Genomic DNA, 18,703 nt, shown 5'->3' on the forward strand with positions numbered 1-18,703 from the left:
TTCCTTTAATCATAATAAGCTGGTTAAATTAAGTGTAATTTTAGCAATTGATATAAACATAATAGTTAAATGTGTAGGCCTGGAGGCAGTTTGTGAGGGTTCAAATTCCGGCTCTCTGCTTCTTAACTGTGCAAACCTTCAATAAGTTGCTTTAACCTCTATGCTGTAGGATCTTAGCTTTCAAACAGGGACATAATAGTTCCTACTTCATAGAGTTGTTAGAAAAATGCCCTGGCCGGGCAGTTCAGTTGGTTAGAGCAGTGGTTCTCAACCTTCTGGCCCTTTAAATACAGTTCCTCATGTTGCGACCCAACCATAAAATTATTTTCATTGCTACTTCATAACTGTGATGTTGCTACTGTTATGAATCGTAATGTAAATATCTGTTATGCAGGATGGTCTTAGGCGACCCCTGTGAAAGGGTCGTTCGACTGCAAAAGGGGTTGCGACCCACAGGTTGAGAACCGCTGGGTTAGAGTGTCGGCCCAACATGCCAAGGTTGTGGGTTTGATCCCTGGTCAGGATACATACAAGAATCAACCAATGAATTCATAAATAAACAGAACAAAAAATTGACGTTGCTTTCTCTCTCTCAAATCAAAAAAAGAGAGAGAAAAATTAAATAGGTTAATACATGTGAAGTACTTCTTAGAACATAATATGGTAAATGCTCATAAGCTATGATCACCTCCATGATGAGAAAGTTATATGACTTGCCCAATAAACTCAAATATATTTAACCTAGCCAAATGAAATAATTATAGTACCTACAAATTCAGTGGAATACCACGTATTGTTTAAAAAGGACCCAATTTTAAAATGAATCTGTAATATTTGATACATACAAAAGGAAACACTGTTGTTACCAAACAAAATAATACAGTGAGAATCTGTAAACCCACCACCAAATCTAAGAACTAGAATATTAATATGCCTGGGCAATGGCTGGGTAGCTTGTTGGTTAGAGAGTCATCCGATATGCTGAGGTTGCACAGGACAACTCTCTAACCAACTGAGCCACACAGGCTACGGCGCACCTTTTTTATGGAGCTGTATTTCATTCATTTTTCTTGTTACATTATTTCATTGCATAAATGTATCATAATTTAACCATTTTTATTATGCTGGTCTTCCACTCCCAACCCCCACCCCCATTTTATTCTATTATAAACCTTTTGGAAAGTCGTTGGGCTTAAATGGTAGATATAAGTTTTCTGAAATTCTTTATTTGCTTGGAAGCTAAAATTTTATCATTGGCAACAAATACTGACTTACTTCTTTTTTTTTCTTTTTAAATCCTCACCTAAGGATATTTTCCACTGATTTGAAGAGAGAGGGAAAGACTGAGAAAAATATCGATGTAAGAGAAACACATCAATTGGTTGCCTCTTGCACACACCTCAACGAGGGCCCAGGCCAGGAAGGAGTCTGCAACCAAGGTATGTGCCCTTGACCAGAATCGAACCCGGGACCCTTTAGTCCGCAGACCGACGCTCTATCCACTGAGCCAAATTGGCTGGAGCGTGACTTCTTGCATTTTAAGAAAATGTCTGCCCAATACCTAAGTGTGAATAATGAGTTTTTCTGTCAGTCATTCTTTCAAGTAAAAACAGTGATGTTTTAAAAATGTCTAGTTTAGCCCTAGCTGGTTTGGCTCAGTGGATAGAGCGTCAGCCTGCGGACTAAAGGGTCTCAGGTTCGATTCCGGTCAAGGGCACGTGCCTCGGGTTGCGGGCGTGGTCCAACGTGCAAGAGGCAGCCAATCAATGATTCCCTCTCATCACTGATGTTTCTATCTCTCTCGTCCTCTCCCTTCCTCTCTGAAATCAATAAAAAAATATTTTTTAAATCAGTGGGTAGCTAAATCTCTGATATCTCTCATAGCAATATGTTTACAGATACAACTCCTAGGGCAAAGGAAATAAGGGAGAAAATAAATAAATAAATTGAACTACATCAAAGTAAAAAGCTTCTGCACAGCAAAAGAAACCATCAAAAGAACAAAAAGGGAGCCCACTGTATGGGAGAATATATTTGGCAATGATATATCTAATAAAGGGTTAATATCCAAAATATATAAGGAACTCATACAACTTAACAAAAGGAAGATAAACAATCCAATTAAAAAATGGGCAAAGGACCAAAATAGCTATTTCTCCAAAGTGAATATACAGATGGCCAAGAGACATATGAGAAAATGCTTAACGTCATTGATCATCAGAGAGATGCAAATTAAAATGACACTGAGGTATCATCTCACACCTATCAGAATGGTGGTAAGGATGTGGAGAAAAGGGAACCCCAGTACACTGCTGAGGGAATGCAGACTGGTGTAGCCATTATGGAAAACAGTATGGAGTTTCCTAAAAAAAAAAAAAAAAAAAAAAAAAAAAAAGAAATGCAGACTGGTGCAGCCATTATGGACAACAGTATGGAGTTTCCTCAAAAAAAAGTAAATATGGAACTGCCATTTATCCTAGTGATCCTACTTCTAGGAATATATCCTAAGAAACTCAAAACAAACAATCAGAAAGAATATATGCACCCCTATGTTCATAGCAGCATAATTTACAATAGCTAAGATCTGGAGACAGCCCAAGTGCCCATCAGTAGGAGTGGATAAAAAACTGTGGTACATTTACACCCTGGAATAGTATGCAGCAGTAAAAAAGAAGAATCTCTTACCCTTGAAAACAGCATAGAGGGACCTGGAGAGTATCATGCTAAGTGAAATAAGTCAGTCAGAGAAAGACAAGTATCACATGCTCGGGTTGTGGGCTCCATCCCCAGTCCAGGAGGCCCGCAGGAGGCAGTCAACCAATGATTCCCTCTCATCGCTGATACTTCTATCTCCCTCTCCTTTCCTCTATGAAATCAATAAAAATATATTTTTAAAAAACAAACAAACAACCTAGGAATCCACCAACAGATAAATGAACAAAATGTGACATATACATAAAATGGAATATTATTCAGCCATAAAAAGGAATGAAGGTCTGACATATGCTACAAATATAATATGCTAATTGAAAGAAATCAGACACAAAAAGGCAAATATATGATTCCACTTATATGAGGTAATTAGAGTAGTCAAACTCATAAAGACAGAAAATAGATTAGAGATTATCAGATACTTGGGGAGGGGGATATGGGGAATTATTGCCAATTGGGTCGAGTTTCTGTTTGGGGTAATGAAAAGTTTGGAAATAGTGGGGATGGTGGTACAATATTGTAGATGTAATTAATGCTACTTAATTGTATACTTCAAAATGGTTAAAATGGTGAATTTTGTTATATTTTACCACACACAATTTTTTTTAAGATTGTAGCATACCTCCTGCAATTAAATCTGACATGGAATCCCTGTTCTATGTTTTCTTAGTTTCTGTGTTTAGCTATTTGCATTCATTCATCACAGAGCTAATTAAACTAACTGTATGTTCTTATTTTCTATATTCTTGATATTCTGGTATTTGGGAGCCTTACAGACTCAGGGAGAGACTGCCCCTCTCAGGCCTACTAATTCCTAAAGATAACTTGCCTAAGAGCATATCTTTGATATGCAAACTAACCAATCAAAAGCCGTCTCTCTATCTAGCTTGTAGGTAGACCCCAGGAGGAAATACTCCACGGCCACACAGTAGGCAACTAGAGACTACTCCTACAGACCAAAGCCCTCCAGAATGACTCAACTAGCTTAACCCTAAACTGTTTACTCTGCCCTGCCTTCACTTTCCCTTGGGAAGCCTAATAAAGGCCGTTGCCTTAACCTTCCACTGGCTCCTGTCCCTTCTGCTGCCCCACCATCCTGGTGTTTTCCTCTGTGACACTGTGTGGCATAAAGTGACACCCTCTCTGAGACCACTGAGTATAATACAGGTCTTCCTTCCAAGACTTGTTCTTGCCTCCTCCTGTGGCTGGAGTGACTTTATCATACTTTACCCAATATTTTAAAAACAATCTCAGTATTTTAAAAATTGAAAAAGTGAAGCTGATTGTGTTAAAGTACAAGTAGAGGAATCCTTACTAAGTAGGTTACCCTTTTATAAATATTTCCCATTCTACAAATTTCTAATCTGAAGCAGATACTAAAAGTACTGCAAAAGGGATGAAAAACGAGTTTTATAGGCACACAGAAAGAAAAAACTAACTCTAATATAATATTGCCCTCTTTCTGGAGTGGATGGGGTGCCTGTGATTATAGTTTAAAAAGAAATCTCCTGGCCCAGCCAGAGTGGCTCAGTAGTTGAACATCAGCTTATGAACCCAGAGATCGTGGTTTGATATCTGGTCAGGGCACATGCCCAGGTTGCAGGCTTGATATCCAGTGTGGGGCGTGCAGGAGGCAGATGATCAATTATTCTCTCCCATCATTGATGCTTCTCTCTCTTTCTCCCTCTCCCTTCCTCTCTGAAATCAATAAAAAAATATTTTTTTTTAAAAAGAAAAATCTCCTGGTACACCCTCCTGGAGGCACACCATTCGAATCTACCATTCAGGTAATTTTTTCTTTCTCCTAAACTGTAAGGGTCCCCACAGGGGAGCAGCAGGCAGCAGCAGCTTGTTCTGAACTAAACCCCTGAACCTGTCTCCAGTGAGTTGACAGCAGCCCTGCCTAGGCTCTATCCTAGGCCTTTCCTTGTTTCACTGCTCCCAGCTTTAATAAATGTACTCTCAAAATAAAAAAATAAATCTCCTGATTTAAATTGTCTAACCACTATGCTGTACACCTAAAAGTAGTATTAACTGTAATTGAAATTTTAATAAAGAAATCCTATATAAAAGGCTAATATGCAAATTGACCAAATGGTAGAATGACCGGTCACTATGATGCACACTGACCACCAGGGGGCAGACATTCAATGCAGGAGCTCCCAACCTGGTGGTCAGTGCGCTCCCACAGGAGGAGTGCTGCTCAGCCAGAAGCCAGGCTCACGGCTGGCAAGCACAGCGCTGGTGGCAGGAGCCTCTCCTGCCTCCATGGCAGCACTAAGCAGGGAGCGGGCCTAAGCCAGTAGTTGGACATGCCCTGAGGGCTCCTGGACTGTAAGAGGGTGCAGGCTGGGCGGAGGGACCCGCCCCCAACCCCCACCCGAGGGCATGAATTTCATGCACAGGGTCTCTAGTAAATAAATAAGTCTCCCAAGGAAAGATTTGGGCTGGTTCAAGTAGGAAATTCACTTTGGGGGTGGAAATGGAATAAATGAGAGGGGGGGAAATAGTCTATTAAGAGAATCTGAGGGAATGAGAAATGAAAATGGAAGATGAGGAGAGAGTTGAATTCTACAGTAAACATACTGAGAAAATGAAACTTCAGAGATGATGATGCCTTGGGTCATTCTAGAAAGTAGCCTGGCAAACCAATAGCATCAACTGGGTCTTAGAACTTAGAATGTGCAAGTCGCCATACCCACTTGACAAAGCCCAAGTGGATTTATCATTAAACAAAAAAACAGGGCAGTAGCTTCCCGCTGGGACCTCTAATTACCCCTGTGCCTCAAGACTAACAGGCACAGGATAGATTCCTAAAGTTGGCACTGTGGACTTCTGTCCCCCATTACCTGACAGATGGTTTTTCATGACTCTGAACCTGGGCCCTCCCAGAGGGCTGTTTTCTCCTTCCAGCAAAGCTGACAGTGAAGCTGGAAGGAGACCCAGGTTGTACTTCTTTAGTCACCATGGTGACAAGAAACTATCACAAATATTTGCTTATGACTTCACTGGAGAAGCCAGGCAGGGCAGACTGGATTGGAAGGAGGAACATCTGCAGAAGCACATCTGGAATCAGCAACCAAAGAAGGCTGGAGTCTTGTGCAGGCAAGGGAGCTTTTTTCATCATGCACTCCCTACTTGCTGGGACTGGATCAAGAAATCCACAATACAAATATACTTTTTCTAGCACCTGATTGCCTTGGGTTTTCTTAGTCAAGGAACTCTCACAAAATAAATAGGTCCCTGAAGTTATACCTCCCATTTTCAGGAAATTAATGTCTAATACTGACATGGATTTTCTAAGCTTTTAGAAATAAGGGACTAGCAATAATAATACAAAATAGGTATAGACCCTGCTATGGCCTGAATTATGCTCCCTCCTTCAGATGTTGAAGTCCTAACCTTCAGTACCTCAAAATGTGACTGTATTTGTAGATAGGGTCTTAATACTGGGGTAAGACCTTAATCCAATATGAAGATTAAGATATAGATGCGGCCCGGCCACCGTGGCTCAGTGGTTGAGCATCAACCTATGAACCAGGAGGTCATGGTTTGATTCCCAGTCAGCGCACATGCCTGGGTTGTAGGCTCCATCCCCAGTGTGGGGCATGCAGGAGGCAGCCGATTCATGATTCTCCTTCATCATGGATGTTTCTCTCTCCTTCTCCCTTCCTCTCTGAAATTAATAAAAATATATATTTTTAAAAAGATGTAGATGCACATAGTGTCAAAAAAAAAGTTTAAGAAAAGATACAGATGCAGCCCTAGCCAGTTTGGCCCACAGACTGAAGGGTCCTGGGTTTGATTTGGTCAAGGGCACATACCTCGGTTGCAGGCTCATCCCCAGCCATGGTTGGGGCAAATGCAGAAGGCAACCAATCAATTGTCTCTTTCACATCCATGTTTCTCTCTCTCTCCGTCTCTGCCCCTCCCTTCCACTCTCTAAAAATCAATGGAAAAATATCCTCGGGTAAGGGTTAACAAAAAACAAACAAACAAAAGGATACAGATGCACACAGAGGAAGTACATTATGTAAACACAAAGACAGCCCTCTATAAGGCAAGGAGAGAAGTCTCAGAAGCCAGCCCTGTCAACACCTTGATCTCAGACTTTTAGCCCCTAGTACTGAGAACACTATAAATTTCTATTATTTAAGCCACCTGGTCTATACTACTTTGTTATGGTAGCCCTAGCAAAATACAGGCCCTAATTCAGTGATGGCGAACCTCTGACACGTAAACTCATTTTTTTTTGTTTGATTTTTCTTTGTTAAATGGCATTTAAATATATAAAATAAATATAAAAAATGTAAGTCTTTGTTTTACTATGGCTGCAAATATCAAAAAATTTCTATATGTGACACAGCACCAGAGTTAAGTTAGGGTTTTTCAAAATGCTGACACATCAAGCTCAAAAGGTTCGCCATCACTGCTGTAATTGATAGATGAAGACCTTGAGCCTGAGCTCACATACTAGGTGAGTAACAAGGTTACTGTAATACTCCATTTAATAACTGGTATGTCTAAAATTTTGAGATTCATCACATTGTAAAATCAGGCACATTTTTATATAATACAGGAAAATATTACCATTAAGTAAAAGCTGCTCTGACTAATCCCAATTCTCTCCTAACACTCTACATCTTTATGATGTCCATATTTATCACAACAATGATAAGAAAACCTCAAAATCTTAAAGTGCCTTTAGAACTACCTGGCAGACAATAAATGACGTCTGATATCATTTTCAAGTGAACTTCAGAGTATTTTAACTTTTAAAATAAATTATTCAATATGGAAAAATAAATAAAATCATGCATATTTTCTCAGAAAAAAAGCATAATATATATAGTTAGCTGTCCTGTATATGGGATGGGAATGATAGTGCCACACCTTCAAGTTCACATCCTAGACAGCTGCTGGCTCAGTGGATAGGGTGTCCGCCTGCAGACCTAAGGGTCCCGGATTTGATTCCAATCAAGGGCATGTACCTTGGTTGCCTCCTGCCCCGGCCCTGGCAGGGTGCATGCAGGAGGCAACCAATCGATGTGTTTCTCTCACATCAATGTTTCTGTGTTTCCCTCTCTCTCCCACTATCCCTAAAAATTAATGGAAAAATGTCCTCAGCGAAAATTAAAAAAAAAAAAAGTTTTCAAGTAATCACCTGAAGGCATTTGCCTAGTCCTAGAAGACCCTGAAAGAGCTATATTTAGGAGATAAGGGAACTAGCCTTATTTTCTAGGTAATGACACAATCTTCTAAGGCAGTGGTTCTCAACTTTCCTATTGTCACGACCCTTTAATACAGTTCCTCATGTTGTGGTGACCCCCAATTTCATTGTTACAAATTGAACATAATATGTAATTATATGTGTTTTCTGATGGTCTTAGGCAACCCCTGTGAAAGGGTCGTTCGACCCCCAAAGGGGTCGTGACCCGCAGGCTGAGAACCGCTGTTCTAAGGAAATGGGCCCTAGAACACTATGAAGCTGTCAGTCTTTTCAAATTACTTCCTTTGTCCTGGTGCTAAACTGCGTGAGCCCTCTCCGCCTGTTTGAAGGAGGCTTTCTAATAAAATGTTACTGTAGCTGCCTAGGCAAAGAGAATGAGCTAGGGTTTTAAATCAGGCAGACTGACTATTGGGCATATGCTACAGTTAGGAAGTTTTACAATTTATCATGATGCATTGAAAGTTACTTAATGGCACTGGGAAGAGAGATAAAAGAGATGCACTGTATCTCCCATTTTAAGGCCTCTTCCTTAAAGCATGTAAGAAACCTGATTCTTCTCAGGCTGGATTTGTGTGTGTGTGTGTGTTTTTGTTTGTTTGTTTATTTTTAAGCTGGCCTCTCTGACTTTTCACTAGGAATTCTCTAGCAAATATGCATCAACATAAGATTCCTGGGTTAAAACACTATGGCCACATGCCAGTAATGAAAGAGAAAGGAGTTAAGAGTGTACTGAGGTATAGAGCCCATAGCCTCAGTGAGCTAGTAAGATTTGATATGCCAAACACTTTGTAGATATAATCCCTAATCTTCACAATAATCCTGAGAACACATTTTACAGATGAGAAAATTGAGACTCAGGTTAAATAATAAACCATGATGCTAAAAAGTCAACCCTGACCTAGTTGGTCCCAAACTCCAGGTTCTTTTCATTTCCTGAAAAGGAAAAGACTGGTAACAGCAAATCCATCAGAATTCTGGGTTGGGAACTGTCTCTCACCAATAAATAAACAAATCTGCTCACATTTCAGAATTTCAGTTAATCACAAACTCAAATGCCTTGTAACGTCTAGAGGTTAATGATTTTTAATAGGGCAGTTACAATAATAAAGCAGGGATTGCACTCATAATCAATTTTTACATTGTGCCAGCCAAACAAAATTTGACAGGGGGACTTACTCCTGACTGCTGGATCTTGAAGTCATAAAACAAGAGGTGGCCTGTGCATGCCTGTTAAGCCTTGTGAATGCTATTTATATATGATCCTTAGTGTGTGACACCAGCTTTGGTAATTAAATTAAAAGCTTACATTTTATTGCTTAATTCTACAAATTAAAATTTGTCATGATTAATTATGTCAAGTGCTGAAAAGAGAAATGTCAGCAAGATCTGAATAAACATCTAGCAGCTAGTTAAGTCTAAGTTATTTTCTCACATCAAGTAAAAGTTTAAAAGTTCACTAAAAATAACTTATTTTTTTTTCTATGGTTTTGCTTTTTCTGAAGAATAAACAGTTCTGGATAATTTTAAATTTTGATTACATTATTTATATATTTATAAATGCTAACTTGCATATGCAACTTGATACATTACAATGTATATAAATAAATAATATTAGAAGTTATGTAGTAAATACAGCTATCAAATTTAGTTAAGTGCAAATAGCTTTTCAATTTAACTTTTTTTTTTTTTAAATATATTTTATTGATTTTTTACAGAGAGGAAGGGAGAGAGATAGAGAGTTAGAAACATCGATGAGAGAGAAACATCAATCAGCTGCCTCCTGCACATCTCCCACTGGGGATGAGCCCGCAACCCAGGTACATGCCCTTGACCGGAATCGAACCCGGGACCCTTGAGTCCACAGGCCGACGCTCTATCCACTGAGCCAAACCGGTTTCGGCCAATTTAACTTTTAACATCAAAATTTGTTTAGTCATTCTTAACCCTGCACTGAATAAAAAGCAAGCTTTATGCTTTCTCTCTTTATATATAAAGCAAAGATATACTTATTATATGTAAAAAGGTATAGAGTATATGCATTAACATTTCATGGGAGGGATGCATAAGGGGGAAAAGTGTTCAAAAAGGCTCCTTAGGTGGGTGATAATGAAAGAAAAGGTTGAGAAACACACTGATATAAGGGATTAGGGATTTGTCCAATATCTTCTTAGCTTTTCAGCCAGAAACTTGGGGAGTCACCCTGGACAACTCGTTTTCCTTTATCCACCACCCAATCACTAAGAATGGCCATCTTTATTTCCTAATTTTTTCTGGACTCTCTTTTTCTCTGTTCCTACTATCATTGACCTAATTCAGGTCTTCATGATGTCTTGCCTAGACTTTATAAGAGCCTCTTTACTTGTTTCTTTTTTCTTTACTCCATACTTCTTGAAACAGTTTGCCTCTCCTCTCTCATTTCTTATCCCACTCCAATTTGCTTCCATGCCATTGAAATTTTTTGTAAAAGCCACTGATCAAATAAGTGCATAATGCTAATGTTTACCTTTAATATAGGTATGTGTATCTTATATGATAAAAGGCTAATATGCAAATCGACCAAACAGCAGAACGACTGGTCCCTATGACGTGCACTGACCACCAGGGGCCAGATGCTCAACACAGGAGCTGCCCCCTGGTGGTCAGTGCACTCCCACAGGGAGAGCGACGCTAAGCCAGGAGCTGGGCTCTTGTGAGCGCAGTGGTAGTGGCAGGAGCCTCTCCCGCTTCCGTGGCAGCACTAAGGATGTCCAACTGACAGCTTAGGTCTGATCCCCACATGGGCCTAAGCCGTCAGTCAGACATCCGCTGAGGGCTCCCAGACTGTGAGAGGGCGCAGGCTGGGCCAAAGGCCTCCCCTCCCCCAGCAAGTACATGAATTTCATGCACTGGGCCTCTAGTATATATATAATTGCCGGTATTAATAGGCCATATATATAAATATGTATGGCCTATTAATAATTGCAATTTTGATCTGATAGCCACATTTTCCTGAAGGAAGTTTGAGAATTATACCAAGCAGGTGAGGACACTAGCTCATTCATATTTAACATACTATGTCATATTGTAGTCTGTGTGCCTAATTATAAGAGGATTTATAAGTTATCTAGTTTTAACTAAATTAAGATCCACAAAATGAATAAATGGTTTAGAATCCTATCAAAAAACTAAATGGAAAACAATCCTATATAATAAAGCCTAATATGCTAAGTGTCCAACTGTTTGACCAGTCGCTATGACACGTACTGACCACCAGGGGGCAGATGCTTCGACTAGTAAGTTAGCTTGCTGCTGGGGTCCGATCGGGACTGGGCAAAGCAGACTGGACATGCCCTGGAGCCCTCTGTGGTCCCTCCCCAGCCCCGATCGTGCACCAGTGGGGTCCTTTGGCCTGGCCTGCACCCTCTCTCAATACAGGACTCCTCGGGGGAAGTTGGAGAGCTGGTTTTGACCTGATCCCCGCAGGCTAGACTGAGGGACCTCACCGGTGTACAAATCCGTGCACAGGGCCTCTAGTGTTAATATAAGCACAGCACTAGCCGGTTTGGCTCAGCGGATAGAGTGGCCTGCAGACTGAAGAGTCCTGGGTTTGATTCCAGTCAAGGGCACATGCCGGGGTGGCGGGCTTGATTCCCAGTAGGGGATGTGCAGGAAGCAGCCAATCAATGATTCTCTCTCATCATTGATGTTTTTCTCTCTCTCTCCCTCTCCCTCTTCAAAATCAATAAAAATATATTTAAAAACAAATAATATAAACACAAAAGGAACAAAAGAATAGCAGAGCTGATGTCTCTAGAAATATGAAGCTACTAGCACCAAAATTACACCTGCTTTCACAATAAAACAACATATATAATGACCAGCTAATCAGAACTAAGTCAGCCAAAAACTTTAAATATCTAGAAGACAATTTAAAATATGGATTTATGGCAGGCACGCTCTTTTTCTCTCTCGAGCATGCCCGCGTCTTTCCTCCTCTCCTTACCATAGGTGCATTCTCTCTGCCTTGCTTTTTCCTAAGCTCAAAAGGCCCTTCTCTTGCCTTTGTAACTGATTTCCAGAGCCCTCACAGCCCAACAGGCTCACCTTTTCTAATTTTGTGACTTTCTAAAACTTTCGCTTGTAATTGAAAAAAAATATATATATGGATTTACAGTCTCTTGTTCATCTCACTCCAAATGGTATGTTTAAAAATAATATCCACTGCTCAGACAGTATGGCTCAGTGGATTGAGTGTCATCCCATGCACCAAAGGGTCACTGGTTCGATTCCTGGCCAGAGCACATGTCTGGGCTGCAAGGTTTGTTCCCTCGTAGGGGTATGCAGGAGGCAGCTGATCGATGATTCTCTCTCATCACTGATGTTTCTATCTCTCTCTCCCTCTCCCTTCCTCTCTCTCTAAAATAAAGAAACTAAAGAAAACAACAACAACAAAAAACTACGGAGCCCTAGCCAGTTGTGTAGTGGTTAGAGGCCTGAGGTGTCTCAGGTTTGATTTTGGCCAAGGGCACATAACTCAGTTGCAGGCTAGGTCTCCAGCCCTCTAGGGCAGGGGTGGGCAACCTCTGGCACACATGCCAAACATGGCATGCCAGTAACTTTTGCTGGCACGCGAAACCCTCTCTTATAATCTCCCATTTACAATTTTTTTCTTAATACGAACTTTTTTATTTTTCAGATAAATTCAGTGTAGGTGCATCTTAGATAAATAATTTTACATAACAAGTTATCTTAAAGACCACAGACATGGATTGATGAGAGAGGGGAAGAGCAGTTTCTATGCCTCTGCCTTAACTCTCCCTGCCTCCTAGATATGACCAGTGTTTTGGTTTCATCCACATACGCTTGTGAATCTTTATTCTCAGTGATGAATTTTGTTAAGTCTCGTAATAGGAGTAGCCTGACGGATGAAAGTAGTAGCTCGTGCATATCTCTGAAAGTCACGAAATATAAACCTGACATAAAATCTCTGTCATCAGTGATGCAGCAGCAAAAGTCCCACTGATAATATCAAACGGAGTCATAAAGTTTTCTGTCGGACTATCAGTGTACATGTATACATTTAAAAATAAATGTATTTTTCATCATCATATACTGTGTTTTTGTCGCTCGAATGAATTTTATTATTTCTTCAAGGTACTTCACATACGTACACCTTAAGAGATATCAAGTAGGCGTAACATGTTCTCAAAAAATTAGGGTTGGCACGCAGAAGAATTTTGAGTCAGAGATTTTGCTGGTTTTGGCATGCACTCACAAAAAGGTTGCCCACCCCTGCTCTAGTGGCATGTGGGAGAGGCAACAAAATCAATGTGTCTCTCACACATCGATGTTACTCTCTGTCTCTCCCCTTCCCTTACCCTCTCTCTAAAGAAACAAAATCAATGAAAAAAATATCCTCGGCTGAGGATCAATAACAACAACAATAATAATAATGATGCCTACTGAATACAAAGTGCTATGGGATCAGCACGATGTTTAAAAATACTTGTCTTCATCCTTTTAATATGTATTTTTAAGTACACAGAATTTCGTAAAACACATAAAATATTTAAGAAATATTTTATAGCCCAGCCAGCATGGCTCAGTGGGTGAGCATCAACCTATGAACCAGGAGGTCAATTGCAGGAAGTAGATTGCATAGGGCTCTCTAATTGGCCTGCCAGTCTCCGTTTGGTTGATTTCATGCAATTACCCACTATAATTAAAACTCTAGGGATTTCAATAGGAAGATAGATTTTTGTCTGTTTTGTTCACCACTGTATTTCCAAGGCCTTACAGCTGTGGGCAAACTACGGCCCGCGGGCCAGATCCGGCCCTTTCGGCTGTTCTATCCGGCCCGCGGAGCCGAAAGAGCGGAGGGTTCTCTTGCTCTCCCCTCCGCTCCCTCACCAGCAGCAGTGTTAACATGGCAACGTCGGGAAACACGGCCGCAGCTCCTTCTTCTGAGTCCAGTTTAAGAACCCATTGTGGCCCTCGGGTCAAAAAGTTTGCCCACCCCTGCTTTAGAACAATCTCTGGCACATAATAGGCATTCAATAAACATTTGCTGGCCCAACCAGTGTGGCCCAGTGGTTGAGTGTAGACCTATGAACTAGGAGGTCATGGTTGATTCCCAGTCCAGGCACGTGCCCAGGTTGCGGGCTCGGTCCCCAGTAGGGGGCGTGCAGGAGGCAGCCCATCAATGATCCTCTCGTCATTGATGTTTCTTTCTCTCCCTCTTCCTTCCTCTCTGAAATCAATAAAAATATATATATTTTTTAAAAGGTTGAACCCCACAGAATTAATACTCTTCGTGGGACTAGGTTGTGAGAAAAACTTACACAAAGCAATTTAGAGAAGACCTTAGTAACAGGGTAACTGTGTTAAAAGTATTCAACAATTGCCAATATAGAAAGGCAAGAAACGAGTAAAAAAACCAAAGACAGATATCCTTTCTATCTTATGCCCTAGTATCTAGGTCAACAACCACCAATAACAAAAATGCAGGCCCTAGCCAGTTTGGCTCAGTGGATAGAGCATTGGCCTTCGGACTGAAAGGTCCCCGATCGATTCCGGTCAAGGGCACATGCCCAGGTTGAGGGCTTGATCCCCTGTAGAGGATGTGCAGGAGGCAGCCAATCAATGATTCTCTCTCATCACTGATGTTTTTATCTCTCCCTCCCTCTCTGAAATCAATGAAAATATATTTAAGAAAAAAAATGCAGGAAAAGAAAGCTAAGGAGGAGGAGTGAGTTTGGTGCTTGTGAGATACTTAGTGATTGATGGTTTGGTGCCTTCTCTGCAAGAAGCTGTTATGAACGGTAGGGTGGGTGGGCAAGGCTGGAGGTAATGAAAAGAAGAGAGATGATGGGCTAAATGACTTCCTCACTTAGAAGTGTTATTACCAGTTAGAAAGGCTTTGTTACTTAAACCCAAAAGCAAACTAAAAGTGGTCTTCAGTATACTATTTAAGGGCAAAGATAGGACAGTTCCAAAGTTGGCTAATTCAGTGACTCAAAAACATGAAACCAGATTCTTTCCATCTTCTCTACCCTCACCCTTACAACAGCCTATTCTTATAAATTCTGCCTCATGATCCTAGCATTGCTAATGGCAATTTCAGAGTCCGAAAGGGCTTTCCTTTCCAGAGGCAGAACATTGTCCTTCAGATAGCCCATATTTTGGTTGGAGCCATACCACCTGAGTAAGTAGTTCCTCTATTTGCTATCTCTGACCTTTCACAAGTTACTGAATCTCTCTGTGCTTCAATTTTCTCAACTAGAACATGAGAATCTGAGAATTAAATGAGTCAATATTACAGTACTTAGACACTTAGATGTTAGGCATTTAGACCTCAAAAAAAATTATGGTACTTAATACCTAGCACATAGAAAGTTCTATATAATTTTTGACTATTATTATAGCCTTTTCAGCTGTCTTTTTTTGAGGTTGTTTGGTGATATCTGGATTAAAATACAAGCTGGCAAAAAATAATAAATAAAACCTGGCAAATCTCTTTTAAATAAGGAAGGCTTTCCCAGAAGTCACCCAGACTTCCCTTCACATCTAATTAGCCAGAACTGTATCACATGCCCAGGCCTAAATCAATCACTGCTTAGGGAGTTAAAATTACAATGATTGGTTTAGACCAGGGGTCCTCAAACTACGGCCCGCGGGCCAATGCAAATACAAATATTGTATTTGTTCCCCCCTTTTTTTTTTTTAACTTCAAAATAAGATATGTGCAGTGTGCATAGGAATTTGTTTATGGTTTTTTTTTTTAAACTATAGCCCGGCCCTCCAACGGTCTGAGGGACAGTAAACTGGCCCCGTGTTTAAAAAGTTTGAGGACCCCTGGCTTAGAGTTTATATTAATCAAGACCTATCGCTGGGGCTGGGAGAGGCTTCCAGATTCCTGATTAGCAAGGTGGCAAGGAATGGTGATAAAACCACCAGTGTCTGCCAACACTTAGTCTTGAGAGGTTATGGTCTCTGCCAGGGAGGGTTAGAATAAGTAACTTCCAGAACTCCAAATATCACCCCCACAGGGCTCCTAATGGCAGTGAAATCACTACAAAGGTCTGGTAAGGCTAGTGAAGTTTGGCACAGGAGAAATAGCATCGGATATAGGGCAGAGCTCAAGGAGAGTATACCAGAGAGGCGGTGAAATACAACAGGTTCTACATTTATGTGGGTGTGGTGCAGGCCACCAGGCTTGGACCACCACCTAATCTCAAAGCCTCAGTTTACTCATTTATAAATGAGGAAAACCCAAACTAACTCAGATTTGATGTGAGGATTAAATGTAGCCTTACATTAGTTTCACTCCCATGGTATAAGGATCAGCCAAAACAAAAGGTTGGAAAGACAGGCTGGGACAGGGAGAGGTACCTGATATGGAGTTGGGGAGACAAGGGGAGGCAGCCTGATTCTAGATTAAAAAATCCCTTTCAGGCCCTGGCCAGTTTGGCTCAGTGGATAGTGCATCAGCCTGTGAACTGAAGGGTCCCAGGTTCGATTCAAGGGCACATGCCTGGGTTGCGGGCTAGGTCCCTGGTGGGGGACGTGCAGGAGGCAGCCAATCAATGACTCTCATCATTGATGTTTCTATCTCTCTCACTCCCTCTCGCTTCCTCTCTGAAAGCAATAAAACTATATTAAAAAAAAAAATCCCTTTCAGGACCTTGGTCAGGTTTTGTTGCTCCACTGAAGAACTTTCAAAGTCTACTGGAAAAGGACTACTTTACTTCACACCTTAAGTCTTCCAAGAGGCTTATGTGCAACAAAATAGGTAAGAATCTCACTTCTGGCCCTAACCGGTTTGGCTCAGTGGATAGAGCGTCGGCCTGCGGACTGAAGGGTCCCAGGTTTGATTCCGGTCAAGGGCATGTACTGTGGTTGTGGGCACATCTCCAGTGGGGGGTGTGCAGGAGGCAGCTGATCGATGTTTCTCTCTCATCGAGTTTTCAAACTCTCTGTTCTGTCCCTCTCCCTTCCTCTCTGTAAAAAATCAATAAAATATATTTAAAAAAAAAAGAATCTCACTTCTGGCTTTACTACTTACTGTGTTATCTTCTCTGAGGTAGTTTCTGTAAAAATGGGAGTAAATCGCCACCAAATTTATTTCACTGAACTTAAACTAAACATAAGCTCCTGCAGCGGTTCTCAACCTGTGGGTCGCGACCCCTTTGGCAGTCAAATGACCCTTTCACAGGGGTCGCCTAAGACCATCCTGCATATCAGATATTTACATGACGATTCATAACAGCAGCAACATGACAGTTATGAAGTAGCAACAAAAATAATTTTATGGTTGGGTCACAACATGAGGAACTGTATTTAAAGGGCCAGAAGGTTGAGAACCACTGACTTAGAGGCACCAGTATTCCTGAACTTGAGGACCAATACAAAGTCTGTAACATTAAAGCCCCTAAAATTTTTCGATACATAAAGCAGCAGTTACAAAGACAGGCATGTCAGCCTTAATGGAGGATTCTGGAAACCAGAGCACTTAAGAAAAAGGAACTAACATTATTGAAGGTGGGCAAGAATCTGTTCTGATATGTACGGAGCTCTTACTAGGCTTCCGACACTGTGTTGTATCCTTTGATAACACTGCCCCCTTGCTCTGTCTAGAGATGAGGAAATGAAGACTCAAAAAAGAGAAAAGTAACGTTTATTGAGGATACGCTAGATACTTTCCATGTGTTACTGCATTCGACACCTAGGTGACTCCTCCGGATGGGAGCTAGGAAGCAACAGGCAGGATTATAATGCCAGACCTGATTCTACAGTCATTGCCTTGCAGCTCAAGGGAATAATTTATGTTTTCTCAGGATTAGGGATCTTCCAAAACTCAACCCTAGAGTCTCATTTAGCGCACGCGCGAGCGCGCACACACACGCACACACGCACAATATTTGGGGTTAGCAATTCAATTTGCAGTTTTTCAGTTTCGTTCAGACTAAAGATTTCAAAGTGGTCCCACTAGCAAAAAAAAACCAAACAAACCCACCCACACACCCACCTTTACAACTTTGGTTAAAAGCTTTCTTTCACCCTTTTCCCAGCCCAAACACTAGGGGGCCAGGGTATTAACGAGGGTTCTGGAGTAATCACCCCGTTTTAGGCACCGTGTGACCTTGGGTGAGTTACCTTACCTCTCGAAGCCTCAGTTTCCTTATCTGTAAGATAGGGACACCAGTAGTCTCTCCGTCCTTAGGTGGCGCACATTAAGTAAAACGTGACATACACACACTCAGAACAATACCTGCACATCGGAAGTGCTCTGCAAATCTTTTCTTTTATTTTTTTATTTTTTTCCTGGAGTCGGAATACCACTGATGTTTCTGTCCCTAAGTCCAAAAGCTTTGCCATCGTAGTCTCCCTGAGCACAAGCCTGGCCAGCCGGCGTCCCTTAAGAAAGAGCAACAGGTCGCTTTTCCTCCTAAGTCCCCGACCTACCTACGGCCACAGGTGCCGGCCTTTGGTTTTCTGCCACCGCGAAGGCTGTCACTCAGCCCCACCGCACCTCCCTGTTTCCGCCGGGGCCGGGGAAGTTCCAGGCCTTCGGCCGCCGAGCCGTCTCTGGCATGGCGACCCTTGGTTACCGGCCCGGAGCCGGCGCGCCTGGCGTCTCCGCGCCGGGGGACTCCGCCCTCGACGCAGGTAGGGTTTCCTCCGCTCGGGGGCTGAGCCGCTGAATACGGTCAAGATGCGCGTCGGCCACGCACACGCCCGGGAGGAGGCTCCCCCGGCACCGCCCGGGCCTGCGGCGGGGGG

The 18,703-nt window shown here is 41.7% G+C and overlaps 1 protein-coding gene across 2 annotated transcripts in view; it reads right to left on the reverse strand.

Annotated features, from left to right (window-relative positions):
* KPNA6 (karyopherin subunit alpha 6) overlaps positions 1–18,703 on the reverse strand; it is a 35,841-nt gene that overhangs the window by 16,445 nt on the left and 693 nt on the right. Inside the window, exon 1 of one of the 2 annotated variants that reach the window (XM_006777389.2) lies at positions 18,386–18,697. The exons of the other annotated variant lie outside the window; for it this stretch is intronic. The gene's annotated coding sequence lies outside the window, so the exon portion shown is untranslated. Of the gene's footprint in view, positions 1–18,385; positions 18,698–18,703 lie in introns of those variants that run through there. 2 annotated transcript variants of the gene reach the window in all.

The sequence above is a fragment of the Myotis davidii genome, unplaced genomic scaffold, assembly GCF_000327345.1.
Source record: "Myotis davidii unplaced genomic scaffold, ASM32734v1 scaffold88, whole genome shotgun sequence".
NCBI classification, from domain to species: Eukaryota; Metazoa; Chordata; class Mammalia; order Chiroptera; family Vespertilionidae; genus Myotis; species Myotis davidii.